Source organism: Tursiops truncatus, chromosome 9, assembly GCF_011762595.2.
Source record: "Tursiops truncatus isolate mTurTru1 chromosome 9, mTurTru1.mat.Y, whole genome shotgun sequence".
NCBI lineage: Eukaryota > Metazoa > Chordata > Mammalia > Artiodactyla > Delphinidae > Tursiops > Tursiops truncatus.
Window position 1 is genome coordinate 10,570,684 of NC_047042.1, and position 21,079 is coordinate 10,591,762.

A 21,079-nucleotide genomic window follows, 5' to 3' on the forward strand; every position below is an offset into this window, starting at 1 on the left:
CGGGGACGCCTGCCCAGCCCGGGTGGCGGCACGCCCCAAGCTGACAATTGAACCTCGCGGGAGAAGCAAGAGGGTGGGGAGGAGGGTGGATCCAGGGCCCTAGGGAGGGAGGGCGCTGACGGGGCCTCGGGAGCGGCGGGGAAGCCGCCCAGAGGAGGGCGGGGGAAGGGGCGGTAGGTAGAGTCCCCGCCCGGAGCCCGCTTACCTTGGCAGCCCCGGCCTGGGCACAGATCATGCTCCCATCCGCGCGCAGGTTGGAGCCGGGGGGCGCACGTGCCCTGCCTGGCGCGCCGGACGCTGGGGACCTGCCGGGGGCGGTGATGACCCGGGCGCTCACCCGCTCTCGTAACGCTCCTGATGCCTGGGGAGAGCGGCGGCCACGGCCACGGCGGAGGGGCGCGTATGACTTGGTGAGTGTGTGCGCCAGGAGAGGGCCGGCTGGGTCAGAGACGCACCGTATTCCTGCTCCAACAACCGCGCCTGATGCGCGGTAACGCGGCGCACTTCATCGCTTTATCCTCCCGCCCGCATCCCCTCCCTCCCTGCCTGCTCTTCTGTGGGTACCAGACTCCCGAACCAACCACAAGACGGGCTTGCTCTCATTAGCGCTGCCCCGCCCTGCAGCCTCCGCGCACCCGCCTCCCTCGCCCCCGCCGTAAATATATATTGATTCTTGTTACCGCCGGTCCCATCCTTCCAACCCCCAGCACGAGTACTGGGCATATCCAGCCCCAGCCCCAGCCCTTTTGTGTGCGTGCAAACAGTGCGTTCAGAAAGGATGTGGTAGAGACACCCCAGCAGGTACCCTATGACAGGTGTTCTTGGCCTCTGTCTTACACACTTTCCTTATCTACCGTTGTGCGCACTCACACATGTCTGGGCACCGTCCTGTATTTGCACCGCAAACACACGAAACAAACATGGTAATTAATTACAAAGGCAAAGGATGAAAATCGCTCCCCGCCCCCCGAAAATCTATTGTTGGGCAAGACTGGCTTTCAAACTGGGTTCTACATTAAACTGCACACGGTGTCAGAATGCTGGAACTGGAAAGACATAACCTCCACAGTCTGTGATTTCCTGCATTCTTCACAATGTTTTTTTTTAAATTTCTTCCATCTCCTGCCCAGCATCCTTTACAGTAGATGTTTTTTCACATCCTGAGAAGTTATCTTTATTCCCATATGCCAAATGCAATCCTCCCTAAACTAAACGAAAGACCCTGACTCCAGACTCCTGACTGAACACCAGAGGACAGACCTCCCAAGTCCCAGACTGTATGATGGGCTGCTTTTCAGTGGCTCTCATTTCACTGACCCGCCTCTTGGTTTTGATTTCTCTCTCATGACCAGAACTTTCCAGAAGTGGAAACCTTGGAAGATGTGAAGGCAGCTTCACCAGCTGTACCCCTTTCTCCAAGGAGACACACACATCATCAAGCCTTCCCTTTCCGCATTGCCCTGGCGATGGGGGTGCCCAGGCCTCCGCCTTCCCTGAGAGACACCATCTCTTTGCCTGACGCCCTTAGATCTCAAACCTCAGCTAAGGATCCATGCAGAAAGCTGGGCACACATTTCTCCAAGAGATTTTTACACTTCAATTATTATCAACTCCTAGATGAAGAAACCCCTCCAAGAGTAGACTAGGGCAGGCTGAAGCAGTGAAGAGCAGCATTAACCAACCATGTGATGTTTCCAAACAGAGACTTGCATGGAAACAAGAACTCTGCATTAACCAGCATCCATGGTTTCTAAATCGGCACAGGATCACCAAACCACAATAAAGGCTTTAATTAATTTTTAAAAAGCCAATATTTCGTAACAACGGTAAATGGAAAATAACCTTTAAAAATTGTATGATTGGAAAAAAAAAAAAAAGACCGATGACAAGATTTTGGAGAAGACTAGTAAGTTATTCTTCCCAAATTTAAAAAAGAAAAAGGGTAATTCTTTATGTCAATTAATTGCCAGGATATTCACCTCATTGTTTTCAGTGATGAAGCGTCCACTTGGCTCAGAGATCCTTCTCTCTGTTCTCTCTATCAAAGAGATAACTTGACAAGTCAACGTCTCTCCTAAAGACTATTGATGTAACAATCCTGAGATGGGCTTTATTTTCCTCTGGAGAGTTTCTTTTCTTATACTGAAGGCAAAAAATACGAAAGAAGAGGTACATAAAGTTTCACATTTTAACATGTTGGATTGATAAAGTCCTTGTCAAGCACCTCCTACATGCCAAGTGCAATGGCAACGTACACTCCTGTGTTTTGTCCTGTTTATCTCTCACCTCACATGGTCTCACTTATTCCTCACAGTCCCACTGCAGTCTGAGAATAATAGCATCATCTTATTTTACAGAGGAGAAAAGCAAGGCTACATAGGGCTCTATAATTTCCTTAAGGTCTCATTGCCGGCAGAAGACCTCAAATCTAAAGTTAACTGACTTCAGCTGCCCTAACCTTAAAGTGAGGCACATTTGGTGGAGAAATGACAAGACTTGCCATGGATTTTAAAGCCATCCATTTATTAATCACATTTATCAAGCTTCTAAGATACTCCAAAAACTGTTAAAATACAATAGTAATGTCACAGTCCCAATGCCCCCAACAATACTAACCTCATATAATGGCATAAGATGGTGAGGGCATTTGGAGAAGCATATAGAAACGCCGTGTACTATCAAGATGCCAGTACATCCCCATGTTCCCATCTTTTGTAACTCAGGGTCCAGCACGATTCAGGCAGGAACTGGCATGCCTGCCCATCTCAGGCTACATGCAGGGAAAGGCGAGCAAACAGGGCAAGCGGTGCCTACTGTGCTGAGAAAGCTATGACTTGGGCTGACCTGGGGCTTCACCTTGGGGAACAGACCTTCATCGTAATGTCAGAAGTAAATACCCTGTGGCTAAGGGAGGGAAAGGACCAAGCTGTTGGAACTGCACTCCTGGTGTCAAGTCTGACACAGTCTATCGCCGCAGGACTAACTCTAGCCAATGATACCAAATTACAATTTGAAGACCTCTCTGGTCCTAAGGCTTAGGATACTAACCCAGAGGGCAGGTGTCTGACTTGGTCAGCTGAGCAAGTTACCAGAGAAAGCAGGCCTCCTCTGATGAAAGGATTTTAATTTTGAAGGGTGATTATACCTGCACATGGCTGAGGAGTGGCAGTGGCTGTCTTGGCAGCTATAAAAACCTTGGGTGGTTTTGGGTCAGGGAGGTCAAGCAGAGCCTGAGATTACATGAAGTAGCATTGGACTTTTCTTATGTGAATTTATTCACTCAGTCTACCATCTGTAGTATGCTAATTTCTGGAGACGTAACATTAAAGATGGAGTCTCTGACCATGGAGATCAGAGTTGAGAATATTAACATCTTTAATTAAAACAGTTAGCACTACATAGTTGATAGATGAAGTGATAGGTCAAATGGAGGGCCATCATCACAGGTTACAAAGGCCACTAATCTAGACCCAGGTGAAGGGAGTGAGGCTGGAGTTCCAAGGGCAGACTTCTTGGAATCAATGGTGCCCACCTGAGTCTTAAAGGATCAGTAGCAGTTGGCAGGTGAAGCGAGTGAAGGAAGGGCATCCCAGATGAATATGGCAACGTCAGAAGACTGTCAGAAATGTCTGTAGTATATTCAAGAAAATTTCTGTCCTATTGAAATGCAGGCAGCTGCATATGTGTAGTAGAATCTTTCTGTGATTTTAATTTGCATTTTCTTAATGACCAGTGAGGATGAGCATCCTCATAAGTGCTTATTTTCCATTTTTGCTGAAGCGTTTGTTTAAAACTTTTGCCCATTTTTAAATGCGTTATTTCCCTTCGTGTTGTGAGTTTTGAGAGTGCTTTCTATGTTCTAGATATAAGTTTTTGTCAGACTGTGATCTCTAAATATTTCCTCTCAGTGTGTGGCGTACCTTTTCATTCTCTTGGTAGCATCTTTCACAGAGCAAAGATTCTAAGGCTGATGGAGTTAAATGTATCAACATTTTTCTTTGATGAATCAAGCTTTTAGCATCATATCTATTATAAAACCCCTTTGAATAACCCAAGAGTTGTGTTCATGTTTTGTTTTACAAGTTGTACAGTTTTATATCTTACACTCAGGTCTTTGGTTCATTATTTTTTAATGAAGGCATGGGTTTTTTGGTGTTTTTGCATAAGGATGTCCAATTATCTCAGAACTATTTATTGAAAAGACTATCTTTTCTTGACTGAATTGCCTTTGCAAGTTTTCAAAAATAAGTTGACCAAATTTGTGTGGATCTCCTTCTGGAAGCTCTATTCTGTACCACTGATCTGTCTATCCTTTTGCCAATACTGCGCTATCTTAATTACACAGATTTATATGGTCTTAAAATCAGATAGTGTGAGTCCTCCAACTTTGTTTTTCTTCTTTCAAAACTATTTTGGCTATTCTTATTTCTTTGCCTTTCCATGTAAAGTTTAGAATCAGTTTGTCAATATCTACTAAAAAATTTCTGCTGGGGTTTTGATTTTGATTGTGTTAAATTGATAGATCAATATCAGAAAAACTGAAATTTTAACAATCTTCCAAATTCTTATAGTATTCCAATCCATAAGCATGGTATGTTTCTGTATTTACTTAGGTTCTTTGATTTATTTTATCAGTATTCAGAGTTTTCAGCACACAGGTTTTACACATTTTTTGGTTAGATATATACCTAAGAATTTCTTTTATTTGGTACTATTGTAAAAGGCATTGATTTTAATTCTGAATTTCGCCTTGTATTAAAATGTATCTGGGATTTATTTTAATCAGTTATGGACATGCAGACACAAAAATGATTTTCAAGAAGGAAGAAGTTTATACTCACAGATCCCTAGAAACAGGAGCCATGAGGGGCCGCGTGGGGAAGCACAGGGGTCAATCAGGAGGCAGAGGGGCAAGAGGAGAGCGTGGCCCAGAGCATCTATTTTGTTCTCTGCAGAAAAGGGTAGAAGAATCAGACCAGGCAAATTTGAACAAATTTAGGATTTGATAATGTGAATAATTTTAGAGGGCTCTGGGCTAGAGGGGTAATCTTGGGTTGTTCTGTACTTGGCCCGGGAGTGACTTAGGGCATGAAAAATATTGGATTGATGTGTGAGAGTTAGACATAGGAAGTGGCAGGGAGCATGGACTCAGAATTAGTTGGTTTGTATATGGAAGATGTGCTCATAAGAAAGTTGTTTGCTGTCTCTAGGAATTAACTAGTCCTGGGAGGGGATCTCTCCCCAGACAACAAGGCCCCTAAGATTTCAAAACATCATGAAATACAGAAAATAAAAAACATGATTAATACAGACTTGTTCATTGCTAGAACAGGGGAAAAAATGTGGGTTTTTTTTTTTTTTGTATATTTACTTAGTATCTTGTGATTTTACTAAAATCGTTTATTAGTTCTTTTTTTTCTTGTGGTACGCGGGCCTCTCACTGTTGTGGCCTCTCCCGTTGTGGAGTACAGGCTCCGGACGCACAGGCTCAGCGGCCATGGCTCACGGGCCCAGCCGCTCCGCGGCATGTGGGATCTTCCTGGACTGGGGCACGAACCCGCGTCCCCTGCATCGGCAGGCGGACTCTCAACCACTGTGCCACCAGGGAAGCCCTCTAGGAGCTTTTGTGTAGGTCTCTTGGAATTTTCAATGTAGACAATTATGTTGTCTGTGAATAGAGAGAGTTTTATTTCTTCTTTTTCAATCCGTATGCCTTTTGTTTGTTTCTTCTTTTGTATTACCTTTTCTATTCCTTGAATATATTTTAACGTTATTAATTAATTCAATAATTCATTATTTGCTGAGCTTCAGTTGGAAGATGAATAATATTTAAAGAGCAAAAAATGTGTGGTCAAGTTAAATAGTTAAGTACAATATGATGTAAGCGCTAAGACAGATGTGTGCTGTCAGTGTGACAGGAGTGAGCTTGCTAACTATGGCCAGGGAGACTGGATGCTTCCAGTAAGAGAGTTTTAGAGGAATAACAGGAGTTTGTTGAAAGACCAAAAGGAGAAGTGCATCCTAAGAAGAAAGAACAGCATAGAGACCGAAGGAATAGAATGTACTTGAGAAATGGTGAAGAAGAGCTCAAATTAACTGGAGAAAAGAGAGAGTAGAGTCAGGGATAACTGGAAAGAAAGATTTGGGACAGATTATAATGGGTCAAACATGCCCTGCTCCAGATTTTAGAATTAATTTTGTGAGTGATGAAGAACCATAAGGATTTTAAAGTCAGGAAATAAAATAACAATATGTGTAATTTACATATACAGCAAAGCAAAATTTACATTGTGACTTCAAGTTTGTAATGTTTTGATAACAGAAGTGTCAGGTTAGGATGGCAGTTGACTAACTTGCCCTCACCCACCTTTCTATCAAAATACTTCTTAAAGAGCACAAGACATGGAAAAGTGGCAGACGATCATGAGGTATGAATGTTTAGCAACAATTTATCTCACTCCAGAAGGATTTTCACTAATCCTTCATGGATTAGGAAACATGGATTAGACATTGAAACACAGCCAGATAGAAAAAAACAAAAACAAAAACGATATGACTGTTTTCCCTTTCCTCAGAAGTGCAATGCCTCCATTTAGGAAAGGAGGATAGTGGTGAAGAGTTTGGACTCTCCAATGATCTGGTTTAAAAATGTGATTGTAATATTTACTTGTTCTGTGTCCTTCAAAAATTTATTTAAATTCAATTTCCTTTTATGTATAAAATTGACTTATTTATATTATTTACCTTAAAAATTGTTGAGGTTATGTGGGATAACAAATGTGAAGTTCATAGCATTGTGCTTAACATACAAGAGTATTTAATGTTCCTTAGCTTGTTCTATTAATAATGTTCTTTATAAATCCACTTGAAGATTCCAGCATGCTGTAATGCATATGACTAAGTTTTAAAGTGTTTGCACAAAAGTTAGATATTCAAAATATGTAAAGAGTTTTTCAAAAAGATTTTTAAAAATCAATTTGTATAAGAGAAAAATGGAACAACATTCAAAAACTTTGACAGATGATTTAAAATTAACAATGAATGCATGAAAAAATTTAAAATACCCCTATGAATCAAAGAAGTGCAGATTAACAGACCATTTTCACTACTTAGGTTGCACCTAAAAAATACACGTTTAGGAAATTCCCTGGTGGTCCAGTGGTTAAGACTCTGCACTTCCACTGCAGGGGGCACGGGTCTGATCCCTGGTTGGGGAACTAAGATCCCTCATGCCATGCAGTGCAGCCAAAGAAAAAAAAGTACACATTTAGCATAATTGCTACTTAGGGTGCAGTGTATTTCTGCTGGTGAGAAAGTAAATTATGCCAACTTATCTGAAGAGAAATTTGTGACTTGTTTCACAGATCTTTAAACAACTCATGTGTCTAAATGTAGGTGTATTAGTTAGTTGTTGCTGCAAAACAAACATCCCAAATATTAGTTGATTAAAACAACAACCATATATTATTTCTCATGAGTCTATAAACTGGCTGTAAATTGCTGATCTGGGCCAGACTAAGCTGATCTCAGCTGGACTCATTTATATGGGCAGTTGACAGGTTTCCTGAGAGCTGGCTGATCTCAGACAACTTCACCTGGGACAACGGTGCTCTCTTCCAAGTGATCCCTCATCTTCTCACAAACTGGTCCAGGCTTGTCCTCATGGCAGTGGCTGGGGCTGAGGAGAGAGGGCAGAAATACATGAAGCTTCTGAAGTCTAGGCTCCCATTGACCATAGCCCGTCATAAGACCAGCCCAGGCACAAGGGGAACGGAAATAGATCCCACCCCTTGATGGGAGGAACTGTGAGGTCCCGTTGTAAAGGGTATGAATATAAAGAAAGATTGAGAATTGAGGCCCCAAAAGTGACTGTTATGAGAAACAAGAGACAAGACCACATTGACCAAGATCTTGGATTTGAACAATTACATCCTTGATATGAAGGACTGAGAAGTACATTCTTGGACTATACTTCACAAGTTCCATCCTTTAGCATACATCATATGACACCAAATAAAGTAAGATAAAACTCTGGACCCTCTCCCGTTTTTCTGCAATCTTCTGAACTAGCTAAAGAAAATCTTGCAACTGCCTCCTTTTTTTTTCTCTATGCATCTACTCAGATCTCTATTTCACAAAATAGACATAACAAAGAATAGAACGGCCAGCCATGGATGCACTGCTCTCCAGAATGCTTATTTATCCATGATAAAAGCTTTACAATCTAAGCTTGAGCCAGGATAAGCTGTGGAAACAGTGGATACTGCAGTAGGAGTACAGACTAAAATAAACCATGCTGTTCAACAAAACTGCAAACTGAGTCTCTAATTTAGTTAAATAACCTGAGCTGTCAAAGGAAGCACACATTGAACCACAATCCTGCACGCCCAGGTCACCTGCAAGTTTCTGAATATTAAGTGGAAACTGTGCACCCACAGCTGACTTTCAGGTTTATATCCTGAAACCATCAAATGAGCAATGACAGGGCTAAGAATGTTCCAGCCAACCCATGTCCACTGAAACTGGATAACCCTCTGGCCATAAGACAAACAATCCAAAAACAAAAATGGGAGTTCTGAAAGAAAGAGAGAACATTGCTCCTAGAAATTAAAAAGCATATCTATGAAATGACTTTTTATTGAAAAAATATTTTTACAACTTGGAAAGTATAAGCTAGGTACCTTCATGAAGTTGACAAAGGAAATAAAAAGAGAAAAAATGTGATGCGGGTAGAGATGTAAAAAGGAGAGTGAGAAACAATAAAAATGCAAGAAAACTTCAAATGCAGGTACAGACTGAAAATCCATATTGGAGACTGAAAGGGGAGAAAAGACACTACCGGAAAAAAAAAGATTGATAAAATGATATAAGGATAACCCTGAGAAAAGTGTCAAACTCTAGAGGAAATGACAATGAAACAAATGAGAGAAAAAAATGAAAGCCATATATAGCAGGTAAAGGAGCTCCACCCTTAAAACTGTTATGTATTCCTTGGGAGAACGGGGAAACACTTGAACCAAAAAATCAGAAACATTTTAGAAGCAATCTTTCCCAGGATGAAGTAATCCTTGGGTCTACAAATCTAGAGGATTCTTCTGTTCAAAAGAATAAAAATCCTACACCTAAATATGTGCTAAATTTTAAATCATCATCAATACAGAAAAAAATGATACAGGTTGCCAGATTAGAAATAGAAGAAAAACAAAGGAATGAACAAAGTCTGGCTGGACTCAGATTTCTACTCTGCAACGTCAAATGCTAAAACACAATGAAAGAGCATTGGGGAGGGCAAAATGTTTTGTAAATAAAAATTCTCTATCTTTTCAAGTTATTCACTTGCAAAAGTGACAGAAGCTATCTCAAGATACAGAGGAATTCAGAAACACAACAGTCATGTTCTCCCCTCCCAAAATAATTCCTCTAAGACATGTCAAGGCAGCAAGATAAGATATAAGCGAAAATGAAGAAATGCAGGACTACCCATGAGCATTGAAACCAAATAAATATGTAGAGTTCCGCGTGACTTCGGTAAATAGAGTCACATCAAATGCAAAAAAAAATTTTAAACCTCTTATTGAAATAGATCTGTAAGAAAAACTCATAAAATAATAATTGTGTGATGATAAATTAGCTTGATAAGGACAACAAAATTAACGTCAGGTGGGAGGTAATGATGTACCGTATTTCCTGTTCTGATTCTGATAATTTAAAAAGTACATAGTTAATCAGAAATTTTTTGGCAAATCATAGAAGAATTTAAGATAGGGATTCAGGACTTCCCTGGTGGTGCAGTGGTTAAGAATCCGCCTGCCAATGCAGGGGACACGGGTTCGAGCCCTGGTCTGGGAAGATCCCACATGCCGCGGAGCAACTAAGCCTGTGCTCCATAACTACTGAGCCCATGTGCCACAACTACTGACGCCCACGCATCTAGATCCTGTGCTCCGCAACAAGAGAAGCCACCGCAATGAGTAGCCCGCACACTGCAACGAAGCGTAGTCCCCGCTCGCCACACGTGCAGCAACGAAGACCCAACACAGCCAAAAATAATTAAAAAATAAAGTTGGAATTCAACTACTTAAATGTGGACTTTAAAACAGGATTTTATCTACAGAAATAGTAGAATTTAAAACAAAATTTTAATTGTTTCTTCAATCCAGAAGATAGAAACAAATAATACATTGTATTCTTAATAACATAAAACAATGACAGAATTGAGGTTAAGCATACTGTTTTGGGCTGATAGAAGTTACCCCATTTAAAACCAACGGGTTAAATTCCCCTATTAAACTTCTTCAAAAACAAAATACAACAAACTAAATTACATATATAAATTATATATGCATATATTAAAAGCCTAAAAATGCTAACATAAATTAAAAATGAACAGTAGGCAAATTAGGATAAGCAAGTGAATACATTAAAATAACATTTGCAACCCTGTTCACAGGCAAAATTCCAGCCTTAAAAATACCAACAAAGCAAAAAAATGCATAATAAATAATTTTACATTGATATGAATTATCTATAAGAAGTTTTAAAAGTCAAAATGTAGAGAGTAGCCTTCTATCAAAATGTTTACAAGTGTTAAGCACAGAGATTTGTTCCTACTATCTTTTTTTAGGAGACTTTAGCATGTCTCCAGCAGTCAAGGTAGACTGCCCAGGGAAATTTAAAGTACATATGGTTAGAAAAATATGATGGAAAATCTCAAGTAGGAGACATATATCAAACATTTTAAAAATCAAACAGATGTGTTTTATTTAACCAGCCATGAAACATTTATAAAAATGGACTATATACAAGGCTACAAAGTAACCTCCAGAACATCTAAAGTAAGACATTTTATACTCCATATATTATATTAAAACTTTTGCATTCCCTCACATTTTCCTCCACAGGATAAATATTTTCCGGTTATTTCTTCCTAGGTCTCAACCGCAAAATCTCAGATCATGCTGGTACACATTAGCCAGGTCCTGCATTTCCTTCAGTGTGAAACCTATTTCCTTCCGGAAGATAGACAGTGATCATTAGTACTTGACCCTAACTTATCGGAATGGAGACAAGGACAGGAGATGAAGGATAAGTGTCATCTTGTAAGGCTCCCATGTCAGGTGAACCTCTGCAAGACTTTAAGCTGGGGAAGCTTCTCTCCTCTAACAAGGGACATTGTCCCATGCCTGGGACTTTTAGGGCAATCAACCAAATAGCCCATTCTCAGTTCTCAGGGTCCCACTGTTTTCTTACCAGAGACCTAACTTTGACATAGGGGACCTATCAAGGATCCTCTGCATCACTATCTTACAATAAGATCCTAGGTCCGATTTTCAGCAGCGCCTGCCCTGCGGCTGAAAGACCTAAGGGTTTCCCAAAACCCTGCCTGGAGACCTCTGGTTTTTTGTAGTGTGCTGTAAGTGGATAGCTTATTAAAGAATTCCAAAGCAATTTAAAAAACCCAGCCAGGATATCATTCCTGTGCACCTACAAAGAGAGGGTTATACATTTGTTTTGCTTCGTTGCAAATAGTGTGCATCCAAAAAGGTACCCATCCTCTTTCACTGCCGTAATCTTCACCCAAATATTCAATGCCTTCGTGACCTAGATGTCATGTGGAACCTCTGTTCACTATGGTTCTTGATATCTTCATGATTGGCTCAAACTCTAATTCCACACTCCGAGAAAGTTCAAAGCCTTTTCAAGGGTTCTTCAAATTGCTAGTGTGCATGCATCTTCACAGGCATCTCTGGCCGTGGACAACTTCTTCCGTGTGTTTTCATAATGCACAGATGTGATGCTGTTCTTCACATAACCAAAAAGGAAAAACGAAAACAAAAAACAACTACGGACAAAAGTATTTCTGGATGTTGGGGGTAGGTTGTGGGAAGGAGAGGTGGCATTGCGAACATTTCCTGAATCAACATTTAACAATCCCTTTGTTAAAATTCTTTTTGGGCACCCTGTCACAGGAGCTTTGCCCCGTCCCACTGACTCTTCTCTTTTCTCTGTTCCTCGTTTCCTCCCACCCAAATTGCCTGGGAAACCAAAAACTTTTCTCCTCACCTTGGTAGACGGCGATTCAGCTTTCTGCTAACTCTTACTCCCAAACTTTCCCACACAAACTCTTCAGCCAAACCGGAAAGGCTGCTATTCAACACCAACTACACAGACCGTAAATAATAAAAACTTTTTTCTCTTACACTGTTCTGAGTTTATGACTTCTTGTTATCTTCCAGCAGTCCTAGAGTTGTAGCTCCTAAGTACCTTCTGCCAACTCTTTTATGAAGATGCAAGAATACTCTTCAAAGGTCAAGGTTTATTTATCCCATGGTAAAAACTTCTCAAATTCTGCCATACTTCATCACCTTATGTAGCCCTAAAGCCCAGTTCCTTCTTTTTCTAATGATTTCCAGCAAAAGTGGCTCAAGTGTCTTTGGGTATGTTTTTCAACCTTTGTGTCAGTTTCCTTCATTTGGAAATGACAAGAATAATAATGTCCTCAGCATAAAGTTTGTTATGATGATTAAATAAATACACTTAGAACAGTGTCTACCTAGCACAAATAAGGGTTCAGTGTATGTTAATCATTTTTGTTTTCATTATACTTATCCTATACAGACCCAAGAGTCTCTTAGTTGCCCCAAAGAATAAAGTAAAGAAGCATAATGTCACAGAATGTCAGCTAGGGGCTGGACAGGGGCTATCTGAAAACCCTACTGCAGGGTTAAAATAGAACTCCCTACAAAATCCCATTTTGTTCCTAACATCTGACTCCATATTTAATTTAATACCTCTCTAGCTAGAGACGATCAAAATAGACTGAGTCCCATGTTTTCTCCACATACACCTACACTTACATATACACAATGTATGAAAAGAGAAGCCTAGATAGTATCAGAGAGATTGGAGAGAAGATCCACATGACATCTTTTCTAGCCATGCCTCAAAAACCTCCAGATTTCAGAGCTTCCTCCTAGACATAAAGCCCATCTGCGACAGTCCTGTTTCTATGCATGTTGAACAGCACATTTTCTCTCCCAGGGACTATTGGGAACATGTACTGCCAACATCCTGGCAGAGACTTCCTGGGGAACCACGCTCCTCTTTTTCTTTGGCTCTCAGAAGTGACTTATACTCAAATTTGCCTTTGTCAAATGGAGAAGACAAGCAATGTGTCTTAAATAGCACTCTTATAGTTAGAAATATGCATGCAAAGATTCATTTTGGAATTTATGCTTTTTTTTTTTCCCTGAAGAGCATAATTTTCTAAAACCTTGGGGGAAAAAACGTTTATGTTCTCACTACCTTTTTAAAAACAACAGTCTCAAGAAACCTTCTTTTTCCCTCAAATTTCATCTTGCAAAGTGAATTTTGTAAGCTGAGCATAAATGCAAATGGTAAGAAAAACTAGGCAACTTTTTTGGTCATCCATAGGATGGAGAAATCTGTATTTAAAGATTACAAATTGATGAGAAAAAGGAGTGATCTATTAAAGAAAAAAATTAATCCAGATATGAAAGAATTGCAAGTGACTAAAAAACATGAAAAATGTTCCACCTAACTAGTAATCTAAGATAAACAAATGTTAAAACAATAATGATGGGACTTCCCTAATGGTCCAGTAGTAAAGAATCCACCTTACAATGCAGGGGACGTGGGTTCGATCCCTGGTCAGGGAACTAGGATCCCACATGCCGCGGGGCAACTAAGCCCGCATGCCACAACTACTGAGCTCGCACGCCTCAACTAGAGAAGAGAAAACCCACATGCCACAACTAGAGAGAAGCCTGTGCACCACAATGAAAGATCCTGCATGCCTCAGCAAAGATCCCGCGGGCCAAAACTAAGACCTGACACAGCCAAAAATAAGTAAGTAAATAAATCTTAAAAAAAAAACACAAAACAATAATGAGAGCTCATTTTGCCTAAGAAATGTGCTGATACTAATGATAAAGTAAAAAGAAAAATATTTGATTTTGGTGATGGGGGTGGTAAACTGACACTCTCTTATAGTATAGAATAGAAGGAGGAGAATTTGCTTCAAATTTTGTAGAAGGCAAATTGGCAATGCATTCAAAATTTTATCCTTCGATCCCCAAATTTCCCTTGTAGGAAACATACCTAAGCTATATTTAACTACTTATCTCTGGCGATGCTTAAGGGAGTATCTTTTTGTAATGAAAAAAATTGTAAACAACCTAAAAACCCAAAATAGTGGATTTGTTAAAAGTAATATGACACATTCTTAAAATGGACTATTACGCTGAAGCAGAAAATGATAATTTATAAAGATTATGTATGATACGAAAAAATATTTATGGCTTTTTTTTTTCTTTTTTTTGCGGTACGTGGGTCTCTCACTGTTGTGGCCTCTCCCATTGCGGAGCACAGGCTCCGGACGCGCAGGCTCAGCGGCCATGGCTCACGGGCCCAGCTGCTCCGTGGCATGTGGGATCTTCCCGGACGGGGGCACGAACCTGTGTCCCCTGCATTGGCAGGTGCACTCTCAACCACTGCGCCACCAGGGAAGCCCTTATGGCATTTTTAAGGGAGGATGAAGGTGAGAAAACTATCTCCCTAGTCATACTTCTTCTTTTCTTAACACGATTCAAACCTTCATCACTCCTCAAAGTCCCTAACCAACACACTTTATTCATCCACAGGGACAATTCTCAACTCTTTAACGGAAAAGAATCTGCCAGACAGGACCTCTCTCCACTTCTATCGTGACACCTACAAGTTTCCTGACTTACACCCACAGCTGCTTAATTCTCTCTCATGACAATGGAAGAGGCACCCCCAATCCTAGCCTCAAGCTCATTCTACCACCTGGGTTTTTGGTAGCTATCTGTCTACCTGTAATGTACAAGGGACGAGGCAGATTTCAAATGGAAACTCATATATATGTGTCTAAACATTTTAGTCATAAATCAAGCTAACTCTTCTGTAAAATACGTTCCATCTTTCTGATGAACAAATATGCCTCTCTGAGGACCTGAGAAACAAGAGTTGGAATTCGAATTCTTGGGAAGTTCTGAGCCAGAATGGGAGATGCGCTCTCAGCCTGCTCCCCTTCTCTTCCCACTCTCATTGCAGTGTCTTTTCTTGTTGCAGAGCACAGGCTCTAGGCCCACGGGCTTCAGTAGTTGTGGCACACGGGCTTAGTAATTGCGGCTCGCGGGCTCTAGAGCACAGGCTCAGTAGTTGTGCTGCATGGGCTTCGTTGCTCTGCGGCCTGTGAGATCTTCCTGGACCAGGGCTTGAACCTGTGTCCCCTGAATTGGCAGGTGGATTCTTAACCACTGTGCCACCAGGAAAGCCCCCTCCAGTTTCTTACTCCATTGGTTAATACCTCTCAAACACATTGAGAACTGCAGCGACAGCAGGCTTGGTCTTTGTCCTGACTTTTTTTTTTTTTTTTTTTTAACATCGCTGTTGGAGTATAATTGCTTTACAATGTTTTGTTAGTTTCTGCTGTATAACAAAGAGAATCAGCTATACATAAACATATATCCCCATATCCCCTCCCTCTTGCTTCTCCCTCCCACCCTCCCTATCCCACCCCTCTAGGTGGTCACAAAGCACCTGGCTGATCTCGCTGTGCTATGCAGCTGCTTCCCACTAGCTATCTATTTTACATTTGGTAGTGTATATATATCCATGCCACTCTCTCACTTCGCCCCAGCTTACCTAGGAATATTTTCAGTATTTCCCTATTAATTACAATATAGGTGGTAGGTATTTATTGCATTAAACAAGCCACTTTTAATTTTGGTTTTATCAAAGTTTATGTATCTATTTTAAAATCAGGAGAGATGATTAATTTTACAAATACTTTTTCAGCCTCTGTGACTCAAGGATCTCAGTCCAAGTAAAACTAAGTCTGACTGATCCTGGGTAGCCCAACCATGCCCAGGGAAGGGAACCAGGACTGCAAAGTCCTCAAGAACCGAGGGACATCACCAAGATGACCCCCAAATCATTGCATGAACCAGTGCAATAAGATCATTTCTGAATGCCAGATGACCCAGGTGATATTCCCAGCACAGCTACCCTGCAGCCCCAGAGCTGGGGCATGATACCACCACTGCCCCTACTTCTTTGCTTTACCTACTTAATTTTGATTTAAACCCAGTGTCAGTGTGGTTGGCTAATCCTAGGACATGTACTCATGCCCCGGATGCAGGAGAAGCTGCTTTCATCTTCATCCTCCCACCAATACTCACAAGGTACAGGATTCGCCAAACAAATGAACATGGTTTTGATGCTGGGCGGTCACCCACACACCGTCAAAAAGTTGGCTTCTCCACTTTAATTAAAATTACTGAATGGGTTGTCTCCTTTAATCTATTAAAGAGAAATATATATATATATTATTAGAGTCTCCAGTGTTGCTCATCTGGAAAGTCAATTCTCTTTGGCTATGGTGCATTATTCTTTATAGTTCTGGGTTTCAACTTGTTCATATGTACCTATATTTATCATCAAGAGTGGCCAGTAGTTTTCTGTGCTAACTCTGTCAGGGTTTTCAGAGCTACACAAAATGTGTTGGGAAGATTTCCAATTTTATCTAGGTCCTTGAGAAACTCATGTAACAGAGACATCATCTGTTCTTGAAGGGATTGGACTAAATGACCAATAAAACAGCCTGGTCTAGCATATTTTGGGACAGTTCTTTGACAATACTCCCAAAGTTTTCCATGATTGTTGATCTATTCAGGTTTGTGTCTCTTCTGGAGGGAACATCTTAGAAAATGTCAAAGGTTGAAGTTAGTATGTTAAAAGCTGTGAGATGCCAGCAAGAACTGGTTTCTGGTCCATGAACATAAGTTACAGAGATTGCAAATGAATTATCTTTAGAGGGTGTGTAAGAGAAGCCCTTTCAGCTTAGTAAGGCTGTCACACTGTTTGCTGTTACCTATGTTGGATATATCGAGGAAGCCTCTGTCCAGAGCTTGAAAACTGATGGTGTTTGTTTTGACGTATAGGGTAGATTTCTTCTTAACTGAGCTGGTTCATTCTTGTTTGCTACGGTTTCTCGAATTCCCAGGCTTTGTCACACATTCACATCGTCTACAAAGCCCTGCAAGCATTCAGGTCCGTTTCCCTTTATAGTACCATTTTTTAATTCTTTTTTTGAGCTTTGAAAATTATAACAATAATACATGCATGTTGCATAACAAGTCAAATAGTAACATTATCGTATATATATATGTACATATGTAAATATGTATAACAAAGCTAGTCCTCTCCCTGACCCCTCACCCATCCCTTTGAGGTAACCAGTATTAACAGCATGCTATATACCTTATTCATACGTACTCATTTAAACATATATGCTTTCTTTGTATCTTTGCTTGCTTTTACTGACATGGAATCCTACTATACTCAGTCAACAAATTGTTTTTCCTTTAAGGTTGCATTGTGGAAAAATCTCAAACATATAGAAATAGAGAAGATATTATAATAAATCCCTATGTACCCACCACAGAGCTTCAACAATTATCAGTTCAAGGTCAATTTTGGTTCAAACTCTACCTTCATTTCTCCACCCTCCCACCCCCCCGTATCTTGGATTATTATTTTTGTAACATGCAGAATTTTCCCCCAAAATTTTTAGTTTAAAAATTCAAACCTATAAAAAAATGTAGGCTAGTACAATGAAAACTCCATCTATCCATCACCTAGATTTACCAGTTGTTTTTCATCATAGACAATATTTTATGGATGGCTCTATATTTAGATATAACTATCCTTTTCCCCCTAATTTCTTGGTGCATAACACACACATATATTACTTTATATAATTACTCATTTTTATAGAACACCATTGACGTGCGGAAGCAAGAGCTGGCTGAGATGCTTAAAGCAAGGTGGTCAAGTTCACCCAAACAGAAGGATTGAACCAAAACAGACGCCAAAGGGAACAACATAAAAAGAAACTGTATAACAGTGGCACTCTTCATGCTTAGCTGGAAGAAACTCTTCATGCTTAGCTGGGGAAACTCCAAAAACCTCTTCTGCCAAAGTGCTTGCAGACACCTCCCTTTGGGCCCAGGCACCTGTCTATGTGAAGTAGCCTCACCCCCTCAGGGGAGAGAGGGCCCATGAGAGCACTAGATCTTGGCCTTGCGCTCAGCAGACCTCTCCAATGGCCAATTGCTGGCCAGTTTCCTTTAATAAACTGTTGGAACAGTAAGTCATTCCAAGACAGCTATTTTTAGATTGCTCCAGTTGCCTTTTGGATTGGGCAAAGTTTACCACTAGTCTTGTATTTTTCGTCAATTCTCCTTGTATCTCTAATTGTGCTTTATACACTTTCCCAAAATATTATCAGGCACATCAAAATTCACGATTACAGCTTCATTTTAAATTTCAGTTTTTACAAAAGAAAAACGATCCAATTTGACCCTGACTAGTAACAAGTAGCATACAGTTACCTAACTTTCTCTGAGCGTATCTCCCACCTCACCCTGCAGCAGCAGGAAGCAAGCCTTCTAGATCTGAGAAAATTTGAATACCAACCCTTTCTCTCCATATACATTTTCCTATCTCGGACAGTGATGAATTACATCACAGACTAAACCCCACTTAGGTAGTGTTTAGATCTCCCTTCCAGATTCAGATATGAAGGGGATGTTGGATTTTGACCTGAAGTCTACAGCAACTAACATTAGCGTGATCCCAAACGCGTTTTGGTTTGCATTTCCCTGATGTGCTGTTAGCCATTGGAATAGGTTTAATGTATCCTTTTGTTCGAGGTTTGTTTGCTTTAACTTTGTATTTGTTACTTATTGTTGCACAACAAATTGCCCAAACCTTAGTGGCTTAAACTGTACCCATTTATTATATCTCACAGTTTCAGTGTGTCAGGAATTCAGGAGTGGCTTAGTTGCATGGTTCTGACTCAGGGTCTCTCATTAGGTTATAGTTAGGATGTCACCCAGGGCTGCAGTCACCCGAAGGCTAGTCCAGTGCTGGAGAATCTGCTTTCAAGATGGCTCCCTCTCATGCCAGGTATGTTAGTGCTGGTTGCCAGCAAGATGCTTCAGTTCCTCACCGCTGGACCTCTCCATAAGGGTGCTTAAAAGTGTATCCTCATGGCATGGCTGCTGGCCTCCACTGCCGGGACTGATCCAAGAGACAGGCAGGCAGGAAGTCACAGAGCCTCCTGACATCTCGTTTCAGAAGTTACACATTATTGATTCTGCCACATTCTATCCACCGTAGCAAATCACTGAGTCTCCACTTAAGGGGAGGAGAATTAGGCTCCACCTTTGGGAAGGAGTATTAAATAATTTGTGAACCTCTTTTTAAACTGTGATAAACTCTCATATACAACAATAGTTGGAATTTGTCTGGGGACACAATCCAAGGCTCTTTGTCATCTAACTGTAGAGTTTAAAACATTTACATCAATTATAAATCATTGATCTCTTAGAGAGGCTTTCATCTCTTCTTATTTTATTCCTTCTGATGTTATGCATTCTAGCTGTTTTGCTCATTTTCTTGAACTGTAGGTCTACTAGTGAGTTCTTTCAGGTTTTGTGTGTCTGAAAAGCTCTTCATTTCACCTTTGTTTTTTAAAAGACATTTTTGCTGGGTATAGCATTCTAAGTTGGCAGTGTTTTTCTGCTTTTGTTGTTTTTCTGTCAGTATTTTTAAATGTATCTTTTTAAATTTTTATTTTATATTGGAGTATCATTGATTAACAATGTTGTGTTAGTTTCAGGTGTACAGCAGAGTGATTCAGTTATACGTATACACGTATCCATTCTTTTTCAAATTCTTTTCCCATTTATGTTATACAGAGTATTGAGCAGAGTTCTCTGTGCCATACAGTAGGTCCTTGTTGTTGTTTATTTTAAATATAGCAGTGTGTACAGTATTTTAAAGATATTGTTCCACTGTGTTCTGGTTTGTAACAGCTTATATTGTTCCCAATAAGAAGTCCACTGTCACCCACAAGTTTTGTTCCACTGTACGCAACATATCTGTTTTTACTCTGGCTGCTTTCAAAATTTTCTCTTTATTACTGGTTTTGAGCAATTTGATTATATGATCTTCCATAGCGAAGTTTTCTTCATATTTCTTATGCTTGAATCATTGAGCTTTTAGAGTCTGTGGGTTTATACTTTCATCACATTTGGAGGAATTTCAGCCATTGTTTCTTCAAATACAAGTCCCCACCCTTCTGTAGATTTCATTACATGTGTACTTGGCAGCTTGAAACGCTACCACGTATTATTGATGCCTCATTTATTTTTCTAAATCTTCTTCTGCAGTGTCCAATTTGCTGTTCGCTCCATTATATTCTTTTTTCTAACTTAGACATTGAAGTTTTTATCTTCAGAAGCTTAATTTGGGATTTTTTTTTACACCTACCATGTCTCTCCTTCACGTGCTCATTCTTCGCTCCTCTTACTTGAACATATGAAATATAGTTGTTCCACTTTGGTTGGTAAAAATGCAAACTGTTCTTGGTCCTGTGTGAGTTCCCAGGATTGTTCCTTCTAATCCCCTTGGGGATTGTTCCTTCTAATCCCCTTGGGTAGGTGTTTCATCAGCACCCAGTTGTTTCATCAGCTACCTTGGGTAGTTTCCTCACACATGTGTGCAGAGTAGTGCTCAGCTGGAGATTTGAGGGGAACCCTCTGTAGATCTCTAGAGCTCCCTCTTTGTACAGCTCTCTCTTCTCTGAGCAGGTCCCTACTCTCTGGTACTTTGCTCTGTAAAGTCTAGCCTCTCTCGAATCTTGAATTCTCTATCTATCTCCTTACCTTAGGGAGAGTGCCAGGTCCTATTCCCTTCCCTGCACTGCAGTCTGGAAACTCTCTCTGGGCAATAAGACGAGACAATCTTTGGGCTTATCTCACTTATTTCTCTTCTGTCGGGTTCTGTGCTGCTTGTTATCAGCTGTTTGAAAATCTTTGATTCCTATATTTTGTCTGTCTTTGTAAATACTTAAGAAAGGAGAATACATCTGATCCTCATTACTCCGCTGGGGTTGGCAACAGAAAGCTCTCCAGAAATTGGTTTTGAGATCAATAGTCTATAGAATCATCGTATCTGTTACCTA

The 21,079-nt window shown here is 40.5% G+C and overlaps 1 long non-coding RNA gene across 1 annotated transcript; it reads right to left on the reverse strand.

Moving 5' to 3' along the window:
* Positions 1 to 1,762: 1,762 nt before the first annotated feature.
* LOC141279453 (uncharacterized) lies at positions 1,763 to 16,545 on the reverse strand. Its single transcript, XR_012333705.1, has 4 exons — positions 16,227 to 16,545; positions 7,596 to 7,678; positions 4,842 to 4,949; positions 1,763 to 2,142 (listed from the first exon to the last, which is right to left on the reverse strand). It is a non-coding gene; the product is annotated as an uncharacterized lncRNA (long non-coding RNA).
* Positions 16,546 to 21,079: the final 4,534 nt, after the last annotated feature.